The sequence below is a fragment of the Ananas comosus genome, linkage group 9, assembly GCF_001540865.1.
Source record: "Ananas comosus cultivar F153 linkage group 9, ASM154086v1, whole genome shotgun sequence".
Lineage (NCBI taxonomy): Eukaryota > Viridiplantae > Streptophyta > Magnoliopsida > Poales > Bromeliaceae > Ananas > Ananas comosus.
In genome coordinates this window covers 8,759,445-8,767,496 of record NC_033629.1, presented here as the reverse complement: position 1 = coordinate 8,767,496, position 8,052 = coordinate 8,759,445, and the positions used below count along the sequence as shown (strand labels likewise).

Here is an 8,052-nt window from a genome sequence, read left to right as displayed (position 1 = left end):
TAAATTTTGTTTTACTATTTACAAATAATATTTTTTTTACTAACTTCTATTTTAATTAATTTAATTTTTAAAATTTAAAATTTAAAATTTTAATTTTAATTTTACTTTTAAATTTGAACAAAAAAAATATAAATATAATATTTTAATTTAAAATATAAATATAAAATTTATGAATTTTGTATCAGGAAGAGGCAAGTTTTCAGAACTGTACACAGAAGAGTCTTCACTGGCCTCTTTTGGGCCCCCTTCCTATGAGCTTTCTTGTGTTGCGCTCAACTTTTTTACAATGAGTAAAGTTTCACCCTTTAACCTTTCCTCCTTTCCAGTATCTGCTCAATAGTTCCAAAGCCAAACACAATTTTCACAGTGCACTCAATTAAAACGAAGGTAAAATTTTTTTTTAAAAAAAAAAACCCAAACCAGTAATTTGGTCATAAAATATAGAGAAAAAAAGAAGAAGAGGGAATGGATATTTAACAATGGTTATTAGTAAAATAGGTAAACCAAATCAAACCAATGGACCTCAATTAATGTTGGGTAATTGCAGCCTTCTCCTCTTATTGCTTGTGGAGGTGGAAGAAGCAGTATCTGTCAGATCAATTACATGAGTAACACTTGTGCAATTTTCTGATAAGTTTGAAGAATCCAATCTCCTTTATTCCTTGTGCTTCTTCTTTGACGCTTGATTCATTGCATTATAGCAAGCATACACATGCTCCTGGAATGAAAAATTATTACTTCTCACTTCACAGCGAAAAAAAAATCATCATCTTTTGGAGAAAGTTTAGATTTTTATGGGCTAAAAGTGTTCAAACGAGAAGTATAGGGACTATTCGTGCAATTTTTCTCTCTAAACAGCTATGACCAACAAAAGCAGCTCGATTGACGATGGTTTCATCAAATGTTTGCCGTGCACGTAAAAACTAACACACTAACCTGACGACGATGACACTGATAAGCGTCGTAAGTTAGTCCCTGGCACACTGGATACAACCTCCAAACGAGTGGAAGCACCTCGGAGTCGGGATCCTTCTCACGACCACTGTTCGGCGCGGGATGGATGATCTGCACCGCCCTACTATAACCCGACGCACACCCGCACCCGCCGAACGAGACGCCCGAGGCGCACCGGCGTCGGACCGCCATCCCCGGCCGCAGGGCACCTCCGCCGCAAAGGACGACGTCGGAGGGGAGCGGCGCAGCCGACGTCGAGGCCGAAGACTGGCAGCGGCGAGTGTTAGGAAAGGGAAAAAAGGGCAAAAATAGAAAAAAATTAAAAAGAGAGAGACAGAGGAGTGGGGCAAAGAACGGCGCCCCGCACTGACCGTCCGCCCCGCCTCCTCCCGCACGCCGCGCCGTCGCCGCTCCCGCACGCTGCTCAGAGCCACGCGACGCCGCGCCTGCCCCCCGCGCAGCGCACGGCGGGGCGGGGCCCAAGACCCGCGCGCCCGCCTGCCGCGCCCCGCGCTCGCCGCACCCCGCCCCGCGACCTCCGCACGCCCTCGGATGCAGGGGCGAGAGGAAAAGGGGGCGGAGAGAGAGAGCCGGAGGGGAGGGCAGCGGGGAGGGGAGGGAGGAGAGCAGAGAGATCCGGTAGTTGAGAGGAGTTGGAGAGGGGAGATGGGGAGAGAGAGGAGAGAGACAGAGCGGGGCGCCCTGCCATGTGGGGGCGACCCGACCTGTGCAGCGCCAGCGTTGCGCGCAGGAGAGCAGGAGCCGGAGCGGGGAGGGGCCACATTGCCACAGTAGAGTGGGACAGGAGCGGGGGGACAGAGAGTACGCGAGAGAGAGAGAGAGAGTGAGAGAGGAGAGCCGAGGGGTGGGCTGCCTTGTGCGCGGGTCCCCTCTCGCGGGGGCACGGGAGCAGAGAGAGAGAGAGAGAGAGAGGGAGAGGGGGGGGCTGCCATGTGCGCGGTCCCCTCTCGTGGGGGCACGCGAGCAGAGAGAGAGAGAGACAGAGAGTGTGTGTGTGAGAGGCCAGCGAAGGAAGCGGGAGAACTGAGCAGGGAGGGGTCGCTGTGGAGACGACGCGTGGCGGGTTTAGGGTTCGCCTTTTATTATATGTATAGATAATTAGTCCCCTTAAACTATAGTAATATTCTTTTTAGGGACCTTTTCAATTAAAGCTATAGTCGCGTGCATTGCATATATGATTTTATTAAGTTTCGAAACAAAGAAAAAAAAAATTATTCTAATATTAAAAAGAGTTTGAACTTCAGTTCAACTTATTATTCGATAGTCAGACTTATTTCTCAAAATTAGGAGTGAAAATTTTTTTTTTCTTTAATACTTTAAAATCTTATATGATTATGTACATAACATCCTATCAAAACAGTTGTATAATTAGTAATTTCTGTGGAGACGAGAGGCCTATTAAAATATTTGAAAAAGTATAAGAGATGCCATTGCCAAATTGAGAATTTAGGCCATTATTTGCAAAAGCGCTCAAGTTCAGGCCTAAAATGAAAATAGATTTTACACACAACTTTATTTGATAGTCATACAGCAGGACAGAAAGGGTAAAGCAGCTCGAGGAGTTTTAAGATGTCAAAAGTTCGAATAGAGATGTCAACGGGTCGGATTCGGGGCGGATTTTTAAAAATCCGAACCCGAACCCGACTCCAAACCCGAGACAAGAACCCGAACCCGACGGATTTTAAAAATCCATATCCAAACCCGAACCCGATCAAAAATCCGAAACCTGAATTCAAACCCGAACCCGAAAATTTGAACCTGAAACACTTATTTCTTTTTTCAATATTTCAAAATATATTATATTAAATCTAAATTTTTAAAATACAAATTCAAATATCACATCAACTTTTTATATATATTATATATAATACAATCAAAATTCATATCCGAATCCATATCCGCCGGGTTTCTATTTTTTATATCCATATTCGAATCCATATCCATGTCAATCGGACATATCCGTTTCATTCGGGTTCGGATTCGGATAAAATTTTGGGTATCCATACCTATTGACATCCCTAAGTTCGAACCCAGACGTGTATATTTGTGGGCCTTGGCGTTCGGGCCACATTAGCCGGGCCGGGTTGGCCCTTTAAAGTTTTTTTTTATAAATAATATAAAATTTAAAATATAAACAATAAATCATTTCTATTTTAATTAATATTTTTATTAAAAAAATTTAAAATTTATAAGAATAATTATAAAATGACAAATATTTAAACTTTTTTTAAAATATATATATAAATTTTTTATTTTTTTTAAAAAAAAGGAAGAAGAAATAAGATAGCTTTTAGTCCAATCGACGAAGCATCCATTGGACCACAAACTCAAACTCTCCTCCCACCACAGACCATGGAAGGATAGCTCCTGGGGACCGCAGGAGCTCAAACCCCCTTGGGCCTTGGCGTTCGAGTCGTGCTGGCCCGGCTGGCACAGCCGGTGCCGTGCCGAGCCACAGGCATTCCCTCAGCCCGGCACGGTCCAGGCCTGTTTCGGGCGATGTTGTACCGGACCGTCGAGCCCAAGGGGGAGGCCCAGCACTGCCTTGAAGTTCGGGCCGGGCCGAGCCAGGCAGCCTACGGGCCGTCCGGTCCGTTTTACATCCCTAGGTTTAATTCTCTCGCCTTCTTTGCTACTAGTAAACAGTTAGTTAAGTGAGTTGTGAGACCTACGGGCAATGATTTAAAAAAAAAAAAAGAAAAAAAAAGAAAAAGATAGAGAAGGATAAAAATATAAGCAAATTGGGTGGGCGTCATTAAGAATAGGTTAGTTATAAAATTAAATTTGTTCGCAGAGGTTGTTGAGGGGAAATTGGATAGTTACATATAGTTTTGATATGTCTGTAGCATATGTAGGTATTAGATTAGGATTTTCTCCTTATGAGATATCTTAATATTTATCCTAATTTAATTAGAATTATTTAATCTCATATATTTATAGAAATATACAATAATCTAATTAGAATTATTTAGTCCCATAGTAAATAATAATTCTAATAAATGGTTTATCATATGTTCATGTAAATATATATATGAGACTAAATAATTCTAATTAGATTAGCTTTAACTCTTTTAACCTTTTGTGGTGTGGTTTTATATCTATTTTCCCTCGTGTGGAGTAGAACCGGACAGTGGAGCGATTCTCTTTGACTCTGCATTCGTGAGAACATCAATACACGTTTTCATTTGTGCCAAAAGTATGTTGAGGTATGTTGAGGTCTTATGGTCCGAAAGCGATACAACAACGGAGTGAGCAATCACGAAGATAACTTGGTGTGTAAATATACTAAACTAAAAGTAAGCAACAATAGAATTTTCAAGGAGTTATGTAGATGATCCGAATAACTCGTTCAAGTATCATATTGATACACTAATGTCGTTCAAACTTTTGTAACTGGGGGTTAAACTAGGGGGATCAATTAATTATTGCTGCCAGCCTACTCAACCCCAGCAATTATAATTTATACTTATTTTACATGTAACTTCTAATACATTTAAGGGTTAATTTCATATAGATCCCTGCAAATATATTGAATGACAAATATATCCGTACAAAGTTCAACTTTCATATATTATTCCTACAAAAATTCTAATGTTTTCAAATATGTCCCTCTGATTTGTTACCGTTAGAAAACCGTTAGAGAATTATTTATATCTTCAATTTTGTCATCACAAATATGTCCCTCCAAAAGCCATAAAGTATAATATAAGAGGGGTAAAAATGTCAAAAACTAATCAGGATTAAGTATTTAACCTATAAAATTTTCTAACGGATTCTATTGGCAGAAACATATTTGAAAACATAAAAACTTTTGGAGGAACGATATATAAAAATTGAACTTAATTTGTAGGGATACATTTGTCGTTTACTATATTTGTAGGGATCTGTATGAATTTAATCCTATATTTAATGAAACGTATAGGTAATACCTTGTATATTCCTTTCAAAAAAGAAATAAGCATGTTATATAAAAAATTAGAATTTTCACACATCAATTATAGAAACATAAAACGGACAGGTAGGCAACGAGGTAATATCATAGATCAGAACAAGAAATATGACTCGTTCAACTGAAGTTCAAACAAAACCAAATATAGCCAAATAATGCGGAGTTCAATAATATCTTGTATTATATCAGAATTTGAGCATACATACATCATACTTACTTATTATTGCAAACTGAATAGAAATTCCTTCAGATCTGAGATTGTGGTAATATTGAACAGAAGCATACTTTATTACACACAAACAAAGCCGTATCCTTTGAATGTGCCCAACCAAGTGCTTTTTCTCGGTCAACATTAAAAATAGAGTCCAGAAAAGCGAAAAGCATCCACTATCAAGACTAAAGAGATGATGATTCATGATCACTCGGACCCCATTCGAGGACAGTGACGGATCGATGCATTGTAAGGACTGAGATTTTTGCAGTGTAGCTAAACTCTCAGTTGACGATGTTTTTGTGTGTAATTTAATTACAAAAGCACTCGTCAAGTTTCGGGCGAAAACGAGTTAAAACGGAAATTCTACGCGATTTCCAAGTTTCACTTAAAGTGAATAGTAACTCGATTTTCCGGAGAAGCCGCGGTGAGAAGTTGGCTTCTGGCTCGTACCGGACTCTGTTCCTAGCAGTCCAATAGCTCGTTTCGACCGGTTCAGCTATTCTGGAACTAATGACGCTGATGGATTTTGAGTTTGACGCACGGATTTCGAGAAAATCCAAAAATACATGTTTTATATGTAAGCCCTAGTACCCCCAAAATTTTCTCAAGCTGGGCGGCCCCAAAGCATAGGGGGGATCAACCATGAATCCTGAGATACCAATAGCTATGCACTGTACCGGAGGGCAGACTTTTAAAACCTTAATTCCTACGATAACAGGTTGCCGAAAACCACGTTTTTTTTTTTGTTTGTTCAACCTGGCCACAGCGACGTACAGACCGCGCACAAAGGTACAAAGTTCCGTCCAACTCGGACACATCTTCTTGTCTGACGGCTACCCGAGCCTGATATCAAACAGATCTCAACCACAACCTATGCATTGCCTACCAACAGCCAGCATGATTATGCGGCCGCCATGCTGCGCAGTCTCCAGGTAACAGCTACATAATCCTGTAGATAAGCCACCTGCCGGTCTACAGGCACATTCCTTCAGCGCCTGGATGGATACCATGGCCACAATAAAATACATCCTGACTTCAAAATGCTCCCCACAAGTCGACTTTTGTTTTAACTCTAAGTCCATTCATGGTCAATCAGAAAACCGTGTTGGCGTCGACAACTTTTTAAACTCGTGCCCACACGGAAACTGCTCATTGAAACGAGCTAGCTCCCAGGTAAAAAACACGTGCCAATAAGTAACAAGAAACTCAACATCTCCACAGAACCAAACACAGTCGAGAAACTCCAATCTTTATGGTACAAAAACATCGCATGAATTTCATGGCATGCACGAGGAAAACCAACTCCGTTTCAAACATCATGAATCATTCGTAAAATCATGCAAAGGAAATCACAAACATTAAGATCTTAACGAACCGATTTAACTGACTACCTAAGGCGGGCGAAAGAAATAACCGCGGGTGACGGGCTCGCGACTCACCGGCCTTCTCCAGACGCTCTTACCAGGGTCGAGCGTCGCTGCGGCCAAAATCGAACTCGACTCCGTCTCCTGCTCACCGTGGGGGGAAAATGGCGGGTCGGAGAAACCCGCACAGCCCAATGTTTCCGTCAGCTGGGTATAAAGCAGACCAGAAGCAAGTCGCTAATCACCGGAACGCAAAGGAGATCAGAATAACAATTAATTAGCATACGACTTAAAGCGAATATGAAACCGACTAAGTAAGCTACAACAAGAAAAAAGAGAGGGCAAGCAATAATAAAACCTGCTATACCTCGGGTAGGAGACAACGGCACATGCAATCAAGTAACTCGCTTACAAGTGTAGCGAACCAGCAGAAGAACGTACCCATCTGTGCCCTGCTGTACGGTCGAAAGACCATCATCGCCGTACCGTGCACTCCTAACCGTGCACGACTGAATCGCATCGCGCCCTGCAGGCACCTATGATTCCGATAATAACCGGCGCGACTCCGAGTCGTGGCAGGTCCAGCCGGATTCCGGGTGTCCATGAAATACCAAGCCTGCTGCGTGGACTAAGGTCAGCTGGTATGCTCAATGTACCAAAAAGAACCCTCGGCTAATTAGACCCCGGGTGGCCTACCGCGCACCGAAGCCACACGTGCGTACCAATCGCCCCAAAACTTGAAACAGAAGCTAGGCCGTACAGACACCAGGTACGCCGCAAGATCGACTCCGCAGGACCAGATCCGGGACAAACACACCGCACAAGCAGGAGCCGTGTGTCTGCCCCGGGACAGCCCACGAGAGATACTGAACATGCCAAATGCCCCAACCCTGCTCTTGACATGTCAGTCGCACCGAACTATACAATGCCAATTCAACGGGGTGCGAACAAACCGATACAAGACAATGACAGTGAGAGTCTAAATACAGGGAATTGAGAAAAGAAGAAGAAGTGAAACGCTCAACCGACAGCGCCAGACGCTCTCGAAGCCACCCACCTGTCACTGTGGTTCGGAAACAACTTGGGGTACGCAGAAAGGTTTACACCGGCCAGATCAGGGAAAGGATCACCTAAACAGTACAAACCACTGACGCCAAATCTACGAGACATCAACAACCCCCACACAAGAGATCATCGCGGTTCTCCCCCCAAAAACCGCATCGCCTCTGCAACCTCCCGGAAAGTCCAAAAATCTAACAACGGAACCGCCGTTGGGCCCACTGAGTGCCACGAATACTGCCCACCCCGACTCGTGCCACGAGTCACCCCCCCCGCCAAAGCACTTCCAATTTGGAATGCATTGGCAGCGAAACCACAAGGTCACACAGACCAATACGATCTCGTCGGAAATAGCTACGAATCCGGGTTGTTCCGGAAGTGTCTACATTGTTCGCGACCACGACCCTCCGTCGTCACTTCATCCATCGAACCCACCAAACGATGATGGTGACCAGCCATCAACGCTCACGACAAAAACAGAGCCAACAAAC

The 8,052-nt window shown here is 43.1% G+C and overlaps 1 long non-coding RNA gene across 1 annotated transcript; it reads right to left on the bottom strand.

Annotated features, from left to right (window-relative positions):
• LOC109715581 lies at nucleotides 341-980 on the bottom strand. The gene is made up of 2 exons (XR_002217668.1): nucleotides 937-980; nucleotides 341-718 (listed from the first exon to the last, which is right to left on the bottom strand). It is a non-coding gene; the product is annotated as an uncharacterized LOC109715581 (long non-coding RNA).